Source organism: Scyliorhinus canicula, chromosome 7 (genome assembly GCF_902713615.1).
Source record: "Scyliorhinus canicula chromosome 7, sScyCan1.1, whole genome shotgun sequence".
Classification (NCBI taxonomy): domain Eukaryota; kingdom Metazoa; phylum Chordata; class Chondrichthyes; order Carcharhiniformes; family Scyliorhinidae; genus Scyliorhinus; species Scyliorhinus canicula.
Genome location: NC_052152.1, coordinates 65,938,274 through 65,958,279, shown reverse-complemented (window position 1 = coordinate 65,958,279; position 20,006 = coordinate 65,938,274).

The window sequence follows — 20,006 nt, the reverse complement described above, 5'->3', positions numbered from 1 at the left end:
GTAACCCGGGAATCGAACCTGGGTCTCTGGCTCTGTGAAGCAACTGTGCTAACCACTGTGCTACTGTGCTTCCCGTATCTTCACTGTATGGCAAATATATAATTTCTTAAGTAAGGACACCAAATCTACACACAATACTCCTGGTGTGGTCTCACGATGACCCTGTATAGTTGCAGTAAGGCTTGCTCCAGTATTCAAATCCTCTTGCAATGAAGCCCATTTGCCTTGAACTGCTTGCCGTACCTGCATGCTTGCTTTCAGTAGCTGGTATATAAGGACACCCAGGTCCCTTTTTACATCAACATTTCCCAACCTATCACCATTTAAATAATACATTGTCATTCAGTTTTTACTTCTGAAGTGGATAACTTCACATTTATGATATTATAATGCATTTCTGTCACGTATTTTCCACTGACTCAACTTACCTAAAAATGGTGGTACACAAGCAGTGTTGTAATTCAGGGACGTTTCACCTGGTCATCCATCATAAATTTGGCAGAAGATCCCCGAATAAATGACAGAAATAGCATAAACGTGCAAAGCCTGTCGATTTTGGCTTAGGGATAAAAGGGAATCTGTTTCCATGAAGTTACATTCCAAGATGAGTCAGTGACTTCAGAAGAGGAGGAACCACAATAGTGGTGGAGCAAGCACATTTGAAAAATCCTTTCACGTTTGTGATGATTCAACTTGGAAAGTTCCCCATTCTGATGAAAAAACACATGCAACTCATCTGTCCACCCCCTCCAATATCTTTCTCCGCATTCACGAGAAACAAAAAACATACTTTTTCCATGAAAGTGGAAATCTCCAGTGTCAAAATCTTAAATGAATTTGAAGGAAAATGTCTACAGGCACGCATTTCAAGATAAGATTGTAGAAAACCTTTCTCTGTGTGCTTGCTGTCGTGACATTATAACCCCATTCGCAGCGATTGGTTTCCTGATTTCATTCAGCTCTGCACAGAGGGGAAATATTCCCCCTACTCTCGTTGTAGTATCGCGGCAGTGGTACAGTGCCAATTTGGCTGTGCTCTAATACCTAAATTATTCTGCCATATCTCTTGTTTCTTTTGACAATACATAAAGTTAATTTTGGATGTACCTAGAGGTCATGCCAGCTTTCCAGTATCCATAAAATCCCTACAGTGCAGAAGGAGGCCATTCGGCCCATCAGGTCTGCAACAACCCTCCAAAAGAGCACCCTATCCCCATAACTCCACCTCACCTGCACGTCTTTGGACACTAAGATGCAATTTAGCATGGCCAATCCACCTAACCTACACATCTTTGGACTCTGGGAGAAAACTGGAGGTCCCAGAGGAAACCCATAGTCACAGGGAGAATGTGCAAACTCCACACAGAAAGTCTCCCAAGGCTGGAATTGAACCCGGGTCCCTGGCGCTGTGAGGCAGCAGTGCTAACTACTGTGCCACCATGTATCATGTAGGTTCAGGTTCATGGGGACAGCAGATGCCCTCCTTTGTCAACGTTCTATGGTACAAGTAAGGGCACCTACAGTGGCAATGACGACCTCCATGGCAATGACACCGCCTGGGCCCAATCCCCAATTTCTGGGGTCCGTCTGCCTGGTCGTGGTGTTCCTTAGTTCCACTAATCTCTTTTAGAGGGCACTTTTTCATTAAGGTTCCCTCTCCCTGGAGCTGCTGTCTCAGCACAGGTCAGCATTAGAGGTTACGTTGCTGATGCTGCTGATCTGCCAGCCCTCTGTTTGTGTCACAGCTCTTGGAAGCTGGTCACTGAACTGAATTGCACAGCGGCCCCAGCGGCGACCATTAATTTGGCCACCACTGGGAACATGCCTCCCTGGGTCCTGTTGCTGACTGTAGTAAGGTTGCCTTCTACATCCAAGTCCAGCAGTGGAACTTATGCTCTCCCTGCAAAATTTACCCAATCAAATTCAAATGTAAATATCAGCATTCTGAATTTGAAGTTCATGAAACAAATGAACATCCATTCCTGGGCCGTTTCCACACAATTATTGCACTGTCATCATCTCTTTCCTGGGTTGTTCTTTCTAACTGACCTCCATCATGGCCACATGCTGTGTGAATCACTCAGTACTGATCCCTCTAACTCACTCTCGAAACCACCCAGAATGCCAATTTCTGGAATGGAGTCCGGAATGGTAAGAGTGAGTGATTCTGGATCCTTAGGCGGGTTGTTCCCACTTTCTCGGAACAGCTGCAGAGCTAAAATTGCTAAAGGACCTGGAAAACTGGGTGTGTTTGGTCCGCAAACTCCTTTTGGTCCGCAAGCAGAAAGGACACAGTGGAAGCCATTTACTGGAGCGCCCACCGACAGTCCCTTAAAGGGCGTCTGGAGAACTCTCACTGTATTGCACACACTATTGTCCGTCAGATTGGTAATCCAGCCCTCACAATAGTGTTGTACTCTAATTTGTGTAGCTGAACAGTCTTTCTGCCAAACAGGTGGGCAGGCTTTGCAACCATTTACAAGCAAGCCTGCCAATTGCATGAGAAGGGCCTTGAGGATGCAAGGTGGTCATTTTCCATGTGAGGAATGTGCAGCTAACAATTGAAAATTGTTCCTTTTTTGTTTTCTGCATGCTCACCAGGGGCTGAATTTTACCACGCTCAAGCAGTAAGGGAGGGAGGCAGGCGACTGGTAAAATGACAGGTAGCTGGTTCCCACAGGCTCTGTAAACACGTCTTGGCATCAGAGAATTTTACCAACAATAGATCCGGAATCCGATAAGGCTGCCTGCCCCATGGATTAGGTCAGCAGCTCTCAGGTGAACCCCAATCCAATCGGTAAAGATTTGTTCCATACTTTTTAAAGCAACAGATGAACATAATCTAAAACTGAACTCAAAGCTGAAGCCAAACCCAATGTGATCTGAATTGCGCAAAGCTCTGTCTATTGTGGGTGAACTATAAATGACCCAGTTTAAGTCACTTAAGGTTATGAATTATGTTCAACTCTAAATCAATATGATGATGCCTTATGATGGAACACTGCAAAGGAGCAACCTTGCATTACTGGCAAAACTGCCAACCAGTGGCGTGCAGAGGTCTGGTGATGCCCAGGGCAAATCTTGATTGTATGCCCCAAAGACTCAAGTAGCACCAACCCCCCCCCCCCCCCCCCCCCCCCCCACACACACACACACATACACACTTTATGCGCATGGCAATAGCACTCGTCTTAAAGCAAGGTCAGTCTTGCATTGTGTCATTATAGTTCCTCCGATGCCACACTTTTGAATGCATTTCACAATGCTCTCACTGGGGCCAAGGGACAGCAAAATCCTTCAGGCAGTTACACCGGCAAACGTGTTTCCTTGTGACATGGATAACTGCACAAAATCAATTTGCCGTCTGCACCAACACTCTGAAAGAGCACCCTATCCAGGCACACTCCCTCACCCCATCCCCATAACCCCACCTAACCTTTGGACATTAAGGGGCAATTTAGCGTTGCCAATCCACCAAATTTGCAGATCTTTGGACTGTGGGAGGAAACCGGAGCACTCAGAGGAAATCCACGCAGACACGGGGAGGATGTGCAAACTTCACAAAGACAGTGACCCAAGGCCAAAATTGAACCCGGGTCCTGATGCTGTGGGGCAGCAGTGGTCTTGCCAGCCATGCCCATATCCCATGAATGAATATCAGAAAGCCTCTCATAACGTCAAACTTGGCACTGTGTAAACTTCACTTTCAATTTTAATAAATGATTGATCAGGTGAAGAAAAGACCTACATTATTGTAAACTTGACAAAACTTTGATCAGAAATTTGATATTTCACAAATATAAATTAGCCTTCAGTACAGAGAGATCATTTGGAAGTAATTATCAACTTAGTATGGCAATTAGAGCCTGAGTGTATTACATTCAACACAAGACTAACAGCATAAAAGTGGATGCTGACAACGATTCACTGATTGCTTTGGAAGTGTATTCTGGGGAACCTCAACAGTGCACCCTCAGAGGTGCATAGAACCAAATGAGAGCAATTTCTGGGTATCACTATTATTCAGTACTTGTTCAGACTCCCAAATTTGTGTCAGTTTCAGTGAAAATATAATAATAAAAATCTTTATTGCTGTCACAAGTAGGCTTACATTTAACACTGCAATGAAGTTACTGTGAAAATCCCCTAGTTTCCACACTCTGGCACCTGTTCGGGTACACAGAGGGAGGATTCAGAATGTCCAATTCACCAACTAACACATCTTTTGGAACTTGTGGGAGGAAACCGGAGCACCCGGAGGAAACCCACGCCGACACGGGGAGAATGTGCAAACTCCGCACAGACACTGACCCAAGCCGGGAATCAAACCCGTGTCCCTGGTGCTGTGAAGCAACAGTGTCAACCACCATGCTACCGTGCCACCCAACACATAACATATGTAAGAAATAGGAGTAGGCTATTTTCCCAATCCAGCCATCTTCGTTGTTCTAGAAATTGATGGTTAATCTGATTGTGGCCTTAAATTCACTATGCTGCTGTGCTCCCCATAACCCTCGACTCCAATGTCTGTCATAAAGCTGTCTGAGTCAGCCTTGAACCTACTCAAGGACCAAGCCTCCACTGGTCTCTGTGTAAAAGAATTTCAAAGATAAACAACCTACAACAAAAATATTATCCTCATTTCGATCTTAAATGAGAGGCCCCCTCATTTTGAAACTGTGCCCACCGATTTCTAATTCCTGATCCAGGGGAAACATCCTCTCAACATCTACCCTGTCAAGCCCCCTCAGAAACCTGTTATAATAATATAACTTCTCTTTCCGTTACACTCCAATACGTACAGGCTCAACTTGCACAACCTTTCCTCTCAAGACAAACCCCTCATCCCAGAAATCAACCCTTGTGAACCTTCAATGAACCACCTCCAATGCAAGTATATCCTCCCTCGAAAAAAGGAGAGCAAAACTGTACACAGTAGTCTTTTTATAAATTTAGAGTACCCAATTCATTTTTTTCAATTAAGGGGCAATTTAGCGTGGCCGATCCACTTACCCTGCACATCTTTGGGTTATGAGGGTGAAACACACGCAAACACAGGGAGAATGTGCAAACTCCACACAGACAGTGACCCAGAGACGGGATCGAACCTGGGACCTCGGCACTGTGAGGCAGCAGGGCTAACCCACTGCGCCACTGAGCTGCCTGTTCATTTAAATAATAATCTGCTTCCTTATTATTCCCAAAGTGGACAATTTCCTACATTATACTCCACCTGACATTTTTGCCTACTCATTTAATCTGTCTATATCCCTTTATAGACTCTGTGCTGTGTCCTCCTCACAACTTGCTATCCTACTGCTGTGACTATCTAATTCATATGTTTTGGTATATAACCTGTAGTTTTAGGAGGTCCGCATTTTGATATTTTTAAAAATATTTTTATTGACGATTTTTTATTTATAATAAATTTAAACCAAAACTATCGTGGGTAAAACACAAAATAATATAAAACTCACACAAAAAGAAAAAAACGCTATCCCTACCCATAAACTACAACCCCCCCCCCCCCCCCCCCCCTCACAGAAACTAGCGCTGACTCACTCCTTAAAGAAGGTAGAACCCACCCCCGAACCATGTACTAGACCTTCTTCAGATTAAAAAAATCCATTAGGTCACCCAACCAGACCAAGATGCTGGGCGGAGTAGGAGATGTCCACCCCAGGAGAACTCGCCTCCAGGCACGAACGAGGCAATGGTGACGACATCTGCCTTTACCCTAATTGCAGCCCCAGCAACTACGCCATCCTGCAAATGACCACCAAAGGTTAAGGTTCGAAATCAACGTTAGGAATTGCTGACAAGGTGCGAAAGAAGGAGACTGAAAAGCTTACCAGTTTGGGGCACGACCAGAAGATATGGATGTGGATGGCCAGTTCCCGGGAATACTCTCAGAAAGAAACCATTCATTCTACCCTTGGTCAGGTGAGCCCTATGTACTACTTTAATCAAGCTGAGCCGTCCACAGGAAGACGTGGAATGTTGCCCATTTCTGCACGGGTTACGTTGTCTGTAGCTTCACACCATCCAGGACAAAGCCGGCTGGCGTGGAAGGACTTTGGCGCCACGCCAGCCGGGGCCGAAGGGACTTTGCCGGCCGACGGAAGTCCGCGTATGAGCGGGAGCGTCAGCGGCTGCTGACGTCATCCCCATGCATACGCACACGCTGCGGGTAGAAGCGAACGGGAGGAAGGGGAGCCTTGAGGAAGATCTGCTGATGCCTGCATCCAATGGATGCCCGGGGCCAACGCACTGTCGGCCCCCCCCTCTGCACGCCGCTGCTGCCAACTGCATTAAGAGAACTTTTGCACTTAACTCAACTGAAGTATTTGCAAACAAAACAACATGTGCTGACACAAAAACAGGAAATGTTGGATATGCAAAATAGTTTGGCAGCTTCTGTGGAGAGAGAGTGTTATGTTTCAGTCTGTGATCTTTCAACAAACAGGGCAAAGTTTAGAAATGTAATAAGTTTTCAGCAGTGGTAAGTGAGGAGAGTGGGAAGAAGAATGAAAGGGACGGCCTGTGATAGGGTCGAGGACAGGAGAGATTAAACGCTGAATGGTTACATGTTGCAAAGGCAAAGGAAACAATAATGGAACAAGTGAAGAAGCAAACTATGTGTCTAGATAAGGTGTGAATGGAAGCATCAAAGACGACCAAATGCATGAGTGCAGAGAATGGTGACAAAACCTCCATCTGAAGGTAGATGAATAGGAGCAGTTCAGTGTTCATAACAGGGATCTCAATTATCTGTGTCAATCCGTTGTTGAAAACAAAGCTAACTTCATGTTTCACAGTGCACTTTGGTCATGCCAGTAGAAGTATAATTGGTATTGATCCAGTGCGAGCCAATCTACAGTCCCTTGGAGAGCAGTAATGTCGATGTTGAGTGTAGCTCATGGTCAATCTCTGCTGTTGACAGCAAGTCCTCCTGCTGCCAGGGTACATAGTCCTGGTGTTCCAGCTTCCAAGCCAGTGAACCTTCATCTTTTGTTTCATGGGTGCCGCTACTTGTCGGCATAGGATCCCTAATCCTCACACACTAATACAGGAGCCAGATGGTGGCCAGTAACCTTACTGGCTATTGTGTCAGGTACATTGGTCTAACACTGGCTGCAACTGGATGCAGCTTAGATCAGAAAGATACTCCAGACCTTGACGTTAGTTCAATCAGGTTTATTGAACTAATAGCACAGTTAGCACAGTTCTCTGTGAGTTCAACTCTTTGCTAAGTGTTGTTATGCTGTCTGACTGAACCAGACTAGCTCTTAGCCATGTGGTGGAGATGTGAGATTGTAACAACACCCTTGACTAACTCTCTAGATGTTCATCATTGGAAAGAAGCGGATTGTGAGTGTATTTTATAGTCAGATCCCACCCCTGAGTGTCCTGTCTGCTTATTGGTCATGTCCTGTTCTCTGTGTCCATTAGCTGCTTGTCTGTATATCATTATGTGTGTGTGTGTGTGTGTGCCTGCATATCATGACACTGGCTGTGGGCTGTCCAGTCTAAGGTGGAAGGTAACTGATCATTAGAATGTGATGATCTTTCCTATCATTGGAAACAAAGGGCAGCACGGTGGCCTAGTGGTTAGCACAACCGCCTCACGGCGCTGAGGTCCCAGGTTCGATCCCGGCTCTGGGTCACTGTCTGTGTGGAGTTTGCACATTCTCCCCGTGTCTGCGTGGGTTTCGCCCCCACAACCCAAAAACGTGCAAGCTAGGTGGATTGGCCATGCTAAATTGCCCCTTAATTGGAAAAATGATTGGGTACACTAAATTAAAAAAAAAAAAAAATCATTGGAAACAACCCATGGCACCCTGCCCTTATATAAATTGAGCTGTGTTTACAACTGCTGCTTCCTGCGTTGTTTTCCTCACTGGTAAGAGTAAGGAAAGTAGAAAACCTGGTGGTGTGGTGTAATGACAACAATCTCTTCCTCAGTGTCAGCAAAACTAAAGAGCTGGTCATTGACTTCAAGAAGCGAAGTATCGTACACGTCCCTGACTGCATCAATGGTGCCGAGGTGGAGATTGTTGACAGCTTCAAATTCCTAGGTGTGCACATCACCAACAATCTGTCCTGGTCCACCCGCGTCAATGCTGTGACCAAAAAAGCACAACAGAGCCGATACTTCCTCAGAAAACTAAGGAAATTCAGCATGTCCACACTGACTCTTACCAACTTTTACAGATGCACCATAGAAAGCATCCTATCTGCTGCATCACAGCCTGGTATGGCAACTGCTTGGCCCAAGTCCATAAGAAACTACAGAGTCGTGAGCACAGCCTAGTTCATCATGCGAACCTGCCTCCTATCTATCGACTCTGTCTACACCTCCCGCTGCCTTGGGAAAGCTGGCAGTAAAACCAAAGACCCCTTCCACACAGGTTATTCAGTCTTCCATCTTCTCCCATTGACCAGGAGATCCAAAAGTCTGAGAACATGCACTAACAGGTTAAAAAACAACTTCTCCCCCGCTGTTAACAGACTCCTGAATGACTCTCTTATGAACTGATCTGATCTCTTCACGCATCTTCTCTGAGTAGTACTACTCTCCGTATGCTGTACCTGATGTCTGTGTCTATGCATTTACGTGATGTATTTTTATATGTCCTATGTATTTTTATGTATGGAATGACCTGTCTGGACTGTGCATGTATTGAGCTCTATCCGGATGGCTTCGATGTGTAGACTTGATCAGAGAACACCGAGTCTTGTAAACCAACGAAACTATTTTATTAAACACTATGAAATGGATCTGACACTTATCCCTAAGAAACAAACAGTTGATTGATCACACAAACTAAACTTACTATACTCATCTGCATCTAACTCACTAACATAATAAATTACTCTCTTGCTCTCTCACTATCTTCAGTCCTTCTAGCCAGCTCCCGCTCCTACCACCTACTCCAACCTTCTGTCCCACAAGGCTCGCATCATCCCTTATATACTGCTTAGACTAGCTCCCTCTAGTGGCTCTCTGTGTACATTTTGTTAATCCTTTACTGGCATGTATAATAATACCACAGTACGCAGACTGTAAATTCTATGATCTTCAAAATTCACAATCGTATCGCCTACTTTTAAGGTGAAATCATTGATGCATGCCACAAAACGTAAGGGAGCTAGTGCTGGGCCTAGCCTAGGTGATCTCTTCCTCATCAGCCATGACGCTGGTTTCACGATTTTTAAAAGCACAAGTGAACTGCGCCGTGGGGAAATCGGTCCATTGGAGAATCGTGGAGACCCTGGAAACTATTGGGTGAGGCCCGTTAATGACATGCAAACGGTGTTTACTGTACGTGTGTTTGGACCACATTGATGCCGCTATCGGGGTGACGGAGGATTGCGATTTGATGTCAAATCGGCGCCCACCGCGATTTTGGGGTCGGAACCCACTGTCCGCCCAATCACGTTTTGCAATGTCAGTGTCAGACAATGGAGAATTTCTCCCCAGAATCTTCACACCAGACCATCAGGAGATTCGTCAGAACTGCTCTCCACCACCTCTCAACCTCTGGGACAGTGTTTTCCCATTCGAAGGGAACTCCCCCAATCAGACGCCAATGTTGTTCTGCATTGCTTGTTGATAGGCAAAAGCCACCACCTCCCTATAATAGAGACTACGGTGCTGGAGAATTTTAATTGTGAGTAAAATCTGGAAAGTTGTTTTGTTTAGATCAGAACAAAAATAGGAAAAATCAATTACCCTTAGCCTAGTGGTCAATAATCAGGGGGCATAGATGTAAAGTAATGGGCAGAAGGATTAAAAGGGAGTTGAGGAGAACAGTTTGTCACCCGGAAAGTTGTGGGGGTTGAGAATGTATTGCCCAAAAGGCAGTAAGAGGATGAAACCCATATTACATTTAAAAGATACTTGTATATGCCCTTGAAGTAATGTGTGGGACATTGGAGGGTGGGATTAGACTGGATAGCTCTTTTTCAGCTGACAATGAACAAGGAGCAGGAGTAGGCCATTCAGCCCCTCAAGCCTGCTCTGCTATTTAATATGATTATGGCTGATCTGATAGTAACCTCAAATTCACACTCCACCTATCCCTGATAATTTATTATCTCCTTGCTTACCAAGAATCTGTCCAACTCTGCCTTAAAAATGTTCAAAGACTCCACTTCTACCACCTTTTGAGGAGGAGAGTTCCAAAGACTCACAGCTCTCTGAGTGAAAAAAAATCACCTAATCTCCGTTTTAAATGGGCAACCCCTTATCTTTAAACAATGACCCCTTGTTCTGGATTCTCCCACAATAGGAAGCATGTCAACCCTGTCAAAATCCTTCAGGATCTTATATGTTTGAATCAAGTCACGGCTGACTCTTCTGAACTCCAGTGGATTCAAGCCTATCTGTCCAACCTTTCCTCATAAAACAACCCACCCATTCCAGGTATTAGTCTGCAAACCTTCCCTCCTTCCAATGCATTTACAGCCTTCCTTAAATAAGGTAAGCAATATTGTATACAGTACTCCAATGTGGTCACGCTAGTGCCCTGTACAACTGACCGAGACACAATAGGATGAAAGATTTCCTTCTGTGCCATACATTTTCTATGTTTCCACAAAAGAGCTCCACCACAGTGCTTCCAACAACTCCACCTGAGATCAGGAAGCCCAAAACACCTCAACGGCAAGGGGCCTGTCCTGCACCTCTGCACTTGCACCCCCCTCCCCCAAACCCCCCCCCCCCCCCACCCCGCCCAAATGTGGCATGAAAATTAATAGGACACGTTCTTGGCATCAGATCAGCCAGTTAGTGTGAAGTGAGGAGAATGTCAAGTCAGAGTCTCCCAGCCGAGACAGGCGACAATCTTCTACTGCTAGGCTGTTGTAACCCCATCAGAGATGGCAGGACGCTGGCCAGTTCCAAGTTGTGACATTCAAATCTTCAAGCTGTATTAATGAGTACAGGTACTGAGTTCTCTGCTTTGAAGAAATGTAAGATGAAATGGAGGATGATAGAAGTTTTTTTAAATTACGTGGGATAAAAACTGACTACGTGAAGCACTGTTTGAAAATTAACTCTAGGATAAAATGTTAATATGATTTGTCTGGAACAGCTGTCATGTGTAAGAAAATAATTGCTGCTAATGCCCTCAGCTGACATCAAATATCAGTTGGTAAGTGTTGAAAACGATTTGAAATTTTAATTCAGGATCTACCTCAGCCTGATCTATTTGTGCTGTTAAGGGTGACCCAATTATCAAGACTGATGGTTGGCAGCGTTCAAAATTGAGGGAGAAAGTCAGGAGGGGATAAAATCTGACAGCCACTCTCAGAAACCGGGGGTGGGACTCTGCGGAAACCAGCGGAGCGGGTAACACCGGCGCGAAAGAGTGGCGTGAATCATTCCAGCTTCGGGCCGCCCCGAAGGTGCGATGTCCGCAGCACCTTCAGGGGCTAGGCCGGCGCCAGAGTGGTTTGCGCCCCACCGGCTGGCGGGGAAGGGGCTTGGCACCACGCCAACCAGTGCCAAAGGGCCTCCGCCGGCCGGCGGAGTTGGCGCATGTGCGGGAGCGCCAGCGTGTGCTGGTGTCATCCCAGCGCAAGCGCGGGGGGGGGGGGGGGGGGTCATCTCTGCTGGTACAGCGGCCGACGCAGAGAAATAGAGTACCCCCATGGCACAGGCCCGCCCGCGGATTGGTGAGCTCCGATCGCGGGCCAGGCCACTGTGGAGGAACCTCCCGGGACCAGATCCCCCTGCGTCCCGTCCCCCCCCCCCCCTCCCCCCTCCGAGGACCCCGGAGGCTGCCCGCGCAGCCAGGTCCAGCTGGTAAGTACCTGTTATAATTTATGCCGGCGGGACTGGCCGAAAATGTGCGGCCCCTCGGAACACCACGGGCCGGAGAATCCCCAAGGGGCCGCTGCCAGCGGGCGCCGAACAGCGCGGCGCGATTTCCGCACCCGCCAAATCCCCGGTGCCGGAGGATCCTGCCCCATAAATTCCAAAATGTGTTTCCCACAATTTTATTAGCAGGTTACTGATTACAGAGAAAAAGTAGGATTTTATTTTGTAAAGAGAAATTGCTTCCCCTTAATCAAATAAGTATCATGCCACAAGGTGACTTGTGAAGGAATCCAGCCATATATATAAGGAGTTATTTGATTAGGAATAGTGATTGTTCTGTGAAGTAGGGATGAAAAAATAAAAGCAGAGTTGGGTTCAAAAGTTTATAAACATGCTTGGGCATAATTAGTTGTTCAAAGACACCAAAATACTGTGGCATGGGATATGGTATATCCTCCAGCACACGTCAGTCCTGAAAAACAGGAAACTGCCTCAATATCACCTCAGCAACACATTGATAAATTAAAAGATAACACAATCTATATAGTAATAATCTTTATTGCAACAAGTAGGCTTACATTAACACTGCAATGAAGTTACTGTGAAAGCCCCTTGTCGCCACATTCCGGCCAATGTTCGGGAACATCGAGGGAGAATTCAGAATGTCCAAATTACCTAATAGCATATCTTTTGGGCCTTGTGGGAGGAAACCGGAGCATCCGGAGGAAACCCACAAAGACACAGGGAGAACGTGCAAACTCCGCACAGACAGTGACTGAAACCGGGAATCGAACCTGAGACCCTGGCGCTGTGAAGCCATAGTGCTAACCACTGTGCTACCGGAAATCTAACAATGGATAACCTCAACTGAATCTTGGAAACTGAGTGCAGTAAGGAAGTGACCACCATATGCACCTTTACTATTTTGTTTGCTTGAAGGCTGCTAACTAACAAAGGATGTGGTCCAGCATGTGTGTTCCACATGCTTCTTGCTGGTTCAGCTTTTTTATGGCATTGGAACCACACAGTATGATTTTTAGATTTGCTGGATTCAATCCAGCATCTCTGGTAGTAAAGGTATAGCTCCTATAGCGTAGAGATGATAGTTCTCCACTTAAATGGGACAGAGATATGTTTCTAGTGTTACGGCACCCTGGGCGAGAGCATGGTCAATTCCAGCCCCCCTTGACCCAGAGTCACAGCACAACTGAATGAACAAATAGTTCTTAGAAAAATACCTGAAGTCGTTGGCCCTTGGCTGCCCAATAATTAGTCACCTGGTTTGCAAATTTAAACACAGTTACCTTTTATTCATAACCAAAATGAAATATGCAGCAAATACAACTGGTTAACTATAATCTAACTCCTTATCTCCCATTTTAACTTGTCCCCCATCCTCTACACATGCACACATGACAAACAAACATGGGGGAGGGAGAGAGGGGTGAAAATGCTAAGTGAAAGGAAAAAGAGTCTTTGTTTCAGATGATTGTTAAGCAGATCTTCATTCAAAGTAAGTTTTCAAATCCAGGTTTTTGTTTGCAGTCGGCAATGGTGTCATTCATTTATTCAGGTTCTCTGTGGGTTCAGAAATACATCAACTCACAGCCTTTCTGGAGAGAAGAGAGGGAGCAGACCCTTGTCTGTGTCGGTCCAAGTTTCAACCCTGCTCTCCTTAGGTCTATGAAAATCATCCCACTCAGGCAGGATCCAATCACCACCTGTTACTGGGCAGAATAAGGCCTTTTGGCCAATTATTGGCCACCAGTCAACCAATTGAACTGAGTCCCATCCCATCTCTTGAGAGCCACAAATTCTGGGTTCTGCTGTCCAAAGCTAGCAGCACCATATACTATGTTGTAACCTCTTTAATTTCTACTTCTCTCAGCTGTTTGACTTAAAAATACATGCCCATTAAGCATCCATGGATTAAAAATAATAACGAAAAAAACACAGAAAGAGGAAATAAGAGAATCAACAGGAAAGGCCCGAACACAAGACTCCATCACTTTCTACTCAGAGTTTTAAGTAAATACTACTTTAAATATAGAGGCATACAGGTCAACAGCACAGAAAAGGCCCTTCGACCAATATGTCTGCGCTGGTCAAAACAACCACCTAACTATTCTAATCCTATTTCTTAAAACTTGGCCCACAGCCCTGTATGCCTTGGTTTGTAAGTGCAAATCTAAATACTTCTCAAATGTATTGAGGTCTCTGCCTCCACCAACGTTTCAGGCAGTGACTTCTAGACTCCAATCACCCTCTGGGTGAAATTTGTTTCCCTCAGAACCCCATTAAACTCCTGCCCCTTACTTTAAATACCCCTGGGCATTGATTGGCCCATCAAGGGCAAAGGTTTTGTCCTGTCTGCTTATCAACACCCCTCATAATTTTATACATCTCAATCCCCCTCAATCACCTCTGCTCCAAGGAAAACAATTGCAGTCTATCCAATCTCTCTTCATAGCTAAAAGCCTCCTGCTCAGTCAACATCCTGATAAATCTCATCTGCATCCTTTCCAGAGCTATCACATCCTTCTTATAATAGAAACATAGACAATAGAAGCAGGAGGAGGCCATTCGGTCTTTTGAGCCTGCTCTGTGATTCCTTTTGATCATGGTTGATCATGTGGATTCCAGACACTGTAGGCGATAACTATCGTCGCTACACTTCAGAAGCTACACCTTTATGAGAGATGCTGGAGATCAAATCTAAAAACAAATCTAAAAATCACACTGTATGGCTCCAATATTTATATAGTAATTATTATTCTCGGTGCCTCCTAGGGTCCTGCCGATTATTATGTATTCCTTTGCCTTGTTTGTCCTGCCCAAATGCATCACCTCACACTTATCCAGATTGAATTTCATTTGCCACTAATCAGTCCATCTATATCCCCCTGTAATGTAAGACTATGCTCCTCACTATTTATAGTCCCTGGTGGTTCCTTTCCTCAAAGAAGGGAGTTAGATCAGTTCTTTGGACTGAATTAAGTGTCTTTGAGCTTGTTTGCTTCAACCTGAAGTAAGAATGATCATTTGAAGGGTGCACTGATCCAGAATGGTCACAAAAAGGGGCTAGGATTATAATCCACTTCAGAGATTTATATTGTATAGATTTTCAAAGTATGGAAAGGAATTTAAGCTCCTGATCAAACTGTTGATATAAAATGAGTCACGTACATGAATACATGAGAAGAATGGAGAGTAAAAGTCAACCTTAACAAGCCCAATCCCCTCCAGTCAAACATTTTTCAACTCCCCAAGCATTCATGTAAACAAGAGCTTTCTTTTTCCATTCACTCCCACAATGTTATCTGTGGTGTTTCCAAAGGATCTTTCCTTGACTCCCTCCTATTTCTCATCTACACAGTGCTCCTTGGCAATATCATCTGAAAACACAAATGGCCGTGACTTCCAACTGGGCCTTAGGGGTGCACTTCCCTACACAGTTCTTGTCCAGCCTGAGTCGGAAGGTTGTGAGCAATGACGCTGCTGGATTTCCAGGTAAGTAACCAGCAGTGGATCAGTGGCAATCCGTCTTTGCAGATGTTAAGGTGCACTATTGCTGCAACTATCCTCTTCTTCATGTATACAGTTGTCAACACAAATTTTCTTCAGATTATAGCTGTGATTTTGCTTTTCCATTCCTAGGCCAAGCAAGGTTCCGCTGGAATTTTTTACATCTACATTTTTTGAAGAAAATTTATTATTTGACCATGCCACCAACACAGGGTAATTTACTATTAATATAGAATAAGAATATCATAACTTTGCACATCTCTGTCTATCACCTGTCTGCCACACTTCCTGTGCTAAGCTTTGGTGTCAGATTTCTAGCATCACAAAGGGATATATGCAAGTAATCTGCAATTAATAAGTTTACATTATTAATTTATGAGGAACCAGGATGATTTTTAAAAATTTGTTCAGTTGCTAAAAGCAGCAACTTGGGTTTATGTAGCACCTTTAGTGTAATATAACCTCCTAATTGATTCACAGAAGCATCAGAAAGCAAGATTTGATAATGAAAAAATGAAATAAAATGAAAAAATGAAAATCGCTTATTGTCACAAGTAGGCTTCAATGAAGTTACTGTGAAAAGCCCCGAGTCACCACATTCCCGTGCCTGTCCGGGGAGGCTGGTACGGGAATCGAACCATGCTGCTGGCCTGCTTGGTCTGCTTTAAAAGCCAGTGATTTAGCCCAATGAGCTAAACCAGCCTCTTAACAACAAGATACATAGATGATATTAGGGCAAATTGCTTTAAGCTTGACACAAGAGGTTGGTTTTATGATGCATCGTAAAGGAGGAAAGAAAGGTAGAGAAGTTCAGAGCCGTAGAGAGGAAATTCCAGAGCCATAGATCTAGGCAGCTGAAGGACCCATTGGGAAACAATTTAAATTAGGAATGCCCAGGAGACCTGTAGAAGATTAGCAAGGATAGCTCCAAGTGTTGTGGAGCTGGAAGAGATTATAGTGGGTTTCCTCTGAGTGCGCTGGTTTCCTATCACAGTCCAAAGATGTGCACGTTAGATGGATTGGCCATGCTAAATTGCTCTTAGTGTCCAAAAAGGTTAGATGGGGTTACTGGGTTATGGGGATGGGATGGAGGTGTGTGCTTAAGTAGGGTACTCTTTCCAAGGGCTGGTGCAGACTCAATGGGCCAAATGGCCTTCTTCTGCACTGTAAATTCTATGATTTTATGATAAAGAGGGATCAGAACATGTAGCAAACAAAAATAAGAGTGTTACTGATTTGGAGTCAAAGTAGATCGGCGAGAATGGGTCTTGGTACAAATAATGAAAAGGGTAGCAGAATGTTGAATTGTGTGAAACTTATGGACGGTAGAATTTGCGTGATAGGACAGGACTGTATCAGAATAGTCGAGTCTCGACATAACAAAGGCATGGGTGAGGGTTTCCGCTACAGATGAACTAGGCTGGGGCAGTGTGGAGTACTGGAGAAGTGAAAATAAGTGGAGTGAGATTCTCTGACATCCCCATGGCGTATTTGTCAAAGGCGAGAGGTGGCCTGCCGTTGGTCGGTGGTAGGATCAGCTGGTCCCGCTACTGTCAATTGGATTTCCTATTGAATCCACCCCACGTTGGGGTGGATTTCATGTTGCCGGTAAACCTGTGTTGGGGTGTACCCTTGGCAAGACCAGCCAGAAGATCTCACCGGATGTCTTTGTCATGGGGTAGATATGTGTTTGGATATTCGTCTTGGGGTTAAATATGACACGAAGATTGGGGAAAGTCAAGTTCAACATCAGTTGCCCAGGAGAAAGATGGAGCTGGAAGTTAGTTCGGAGAAGTTCGGAGTGGGGACCCACGGGCCCGACCCAACCTGAACCCCCTCCGAAATCTGACCCCCCCCCGATCTCCAATCACCCCACTCCCCATCCCCAACCTCCAAACCCCTCACCCCTTGACCTGTCTCCTCACACCCACACCCCTCAACCCTATGACTATCCAAATCCTATCCACTTACCTTAGGCACTGGCATTCTCCCTGGACTGTTAATTTCATTGGTCCGTTTAAACTTAACTATTTTACAGCATCTAGTGCAGTAAAAAAAGGTGTTTGTGTGGCTTCCTTGAATCTGCCAGAGCTGGACAATGCCGGGGCTTGCCAGGTGTCTTTTGATCAGTCCCCAAGCATTTCCGGTGATCCGAGATTTCAACACAATTTTCAATACCAAGTAAATATGAACTAAATTCTTCCAATTCCTGAAAGCCATCTTTCTTACCCAGTTGGAAGTCATGGGGCGTGATTCTCCGCACCCGCGAAAAATCGCGAAGTTGGCGTCAAAAACGGGCGCGTTTGACGACGGTCGGGAAGGGTCCATTTCCCGACGTATTCACGTCCGGGAAATGGGCTAGGAACGCGGCCACATCAATCACGTGCGCGATGACGACGGAACACGGCGACGATACGATCACGCCCACGTGGCGCCGCCCGACGCTGTAAAAAAGCGCGGGCGAGCACAGAATCTGTAGGCCATGATGTCGGAGCCCAGGAGAGCTGCACCTCGTTTTGTTGAAGCAGATGTGGATACGCTGCTCGATGTTGTCGAGCAGAGGAGGGGCATCATCTGCCCGTGGAGAGGGCATCGCCAACCTGCCAGTGCGGTACGCCAGGCCTGGCGTGAGGTGGGTGCTGCCGTCAGTGCTGTGGGGCAGACCCCTCGCTCAGCAGAGCAGTGCCGAAAAAATCTTCACGACCTCACCAGGGCTGCCAGGATAAGTGCCAAGAAGGTGCCCGCTGGTCACAACCATCCCTCCCCCTTAACTTAATCACCCACCTCCCCCCCTGGCACGGGGGGTGGAGGGGGATTGGGGCAGAGTTAGTTGAGGGTGGTTCACAAAGTTGTCACAGACCCAGCGCTCTGGCCCCCGTGAAGAGATGCAATCGTCTTATGACAACTTCACCCCCAAACTGTGCCAGTATCTGAATGGACTGCTGATACCTGCCGTATTGTAATGATCTACCTATGCCCCCTCCCCCAACAGGACAAGTCCGCTCACAACACCCGTGAGCGGCATCAGACTGGAGAGGGTTCGCCCAACCTGCACCCCCTCACCACGTTTGAGCAGAGGGCACTGGACCTTGTTGGGGGGTCTGGCACCCGGGATGTCGCGCTATGCGAGGTTGGCAGAGCTGCAACAAGTGAGACAACCCTGCATGACAAACACCCACCCCTCCCCCATCCTCTGTCCCTTCACACACCCTGCCCACTGGGATACCTCCTCCATCCTCTGTCCCTTCACACACCCTGCCCACTGGGATACCTCCTCCATCCTCTGTCCCTTCACACACCCTGCCCACTGGGATACCTCCCCCATCCTCTGTCCCTTCACACACCCTGCCCACTGGGACACCTCCCCCATCCTCTGTCCATTCACACACCCTGCCCACTGGGATACCTCCCCCATCCTCTGTCCCTTCACACACCCTGCCCACTGGGATACCTCCCCCATCCTCTGTCCCTTCACACACCCTGCCCACTGGGATACCTCCCCCATCCTCTGTCCCTTCACACGCTGCCCACTGGGACCGTCCAGCGGCCTGCCGAGCAAATCTAAATAACCCATCTCATTCTCTTCCCTAGGACGTGATGCCGAACGACCAGGGCCGTCTGGCTGCAGACGGACACAGGCATCTGCCCCCGCCTCACCTAGGGCCGAACGACAGAGGGTGCCCGATCAGCGGGGAGTCCCATCCTCGCCAACCCAATCTGCGGAGCAGGACGCCCAGAGGGTGGCGATACCACAAGCCACGGAAATGGCCAGCGATAACCCTCCGGACTCTGAGCGGCCCCACACCATAGAGGAGGCGCTAAATTGCGACAACATCGGGCTTGTGGCACTGCTATCTCCCACACCATCCACCATCCCAGAGACACTCACCCCGGCGGCCCTATTTAGTGATGAGGCTCCTGGGTCACAGTCTGGTTCGCACATCACAGCTGAGCAGGTACAGCAGGTGAAAGTCGGAGCAACCGAGGGCCCGGACTGGCGGAGGCCAGACCAGGCCCAGCATGCAGTTGGCTCCCAGACGTTTTCGGAGTTCCTGGAGTTTCTCAACCCACCTGCACAGCCGTTGCCTCGAGAAACCCAGGGAAACAATGACGGGATGAGGGCTGTCTTCCTGGCTCTGCAGACGCTGTTAGAGGAGTCGAACCGCGTCCACGAGCAGGGAGTGGTGCCGCTCATGGCAGAGACCCAGGCCGACACCGCACGGGTGGCATCCGCGGTGGAGGCAATGGGTCAGGTTATGCAAGGCGTTGGGGTTAATGTGCACGCGTCATCTTCGGCCCTGGACAGGGTTGCCCTCTCACAGGCAGCAATGTGCCAGAGGCAAAACGACATTGCCGGCGCCCTGCAGGCCTTGGCCCAGTCTCACCAGGTCATGGCACAGTCACAGCAGTCAGTCGCCGAGAGGATCAACCGCCTGACACATGTGCTGGATGGCGTCGTGCACACACAGGTTGAGGTCGCACAGTCCCTGGCGGGAATGTCTAACTCCCTGGACTCCGTGTCTGCAAACCTTCGGATCCTGGTGGATACCGTTGCAGGCCTCCAGGACTGGCATCGCCAGGTGTCGGCGGCACGACGGGGCACCTCCCCGCTCGCACCTCTGTCCCAAAGTGAGGCCCGGGGGCCACTGTGCTC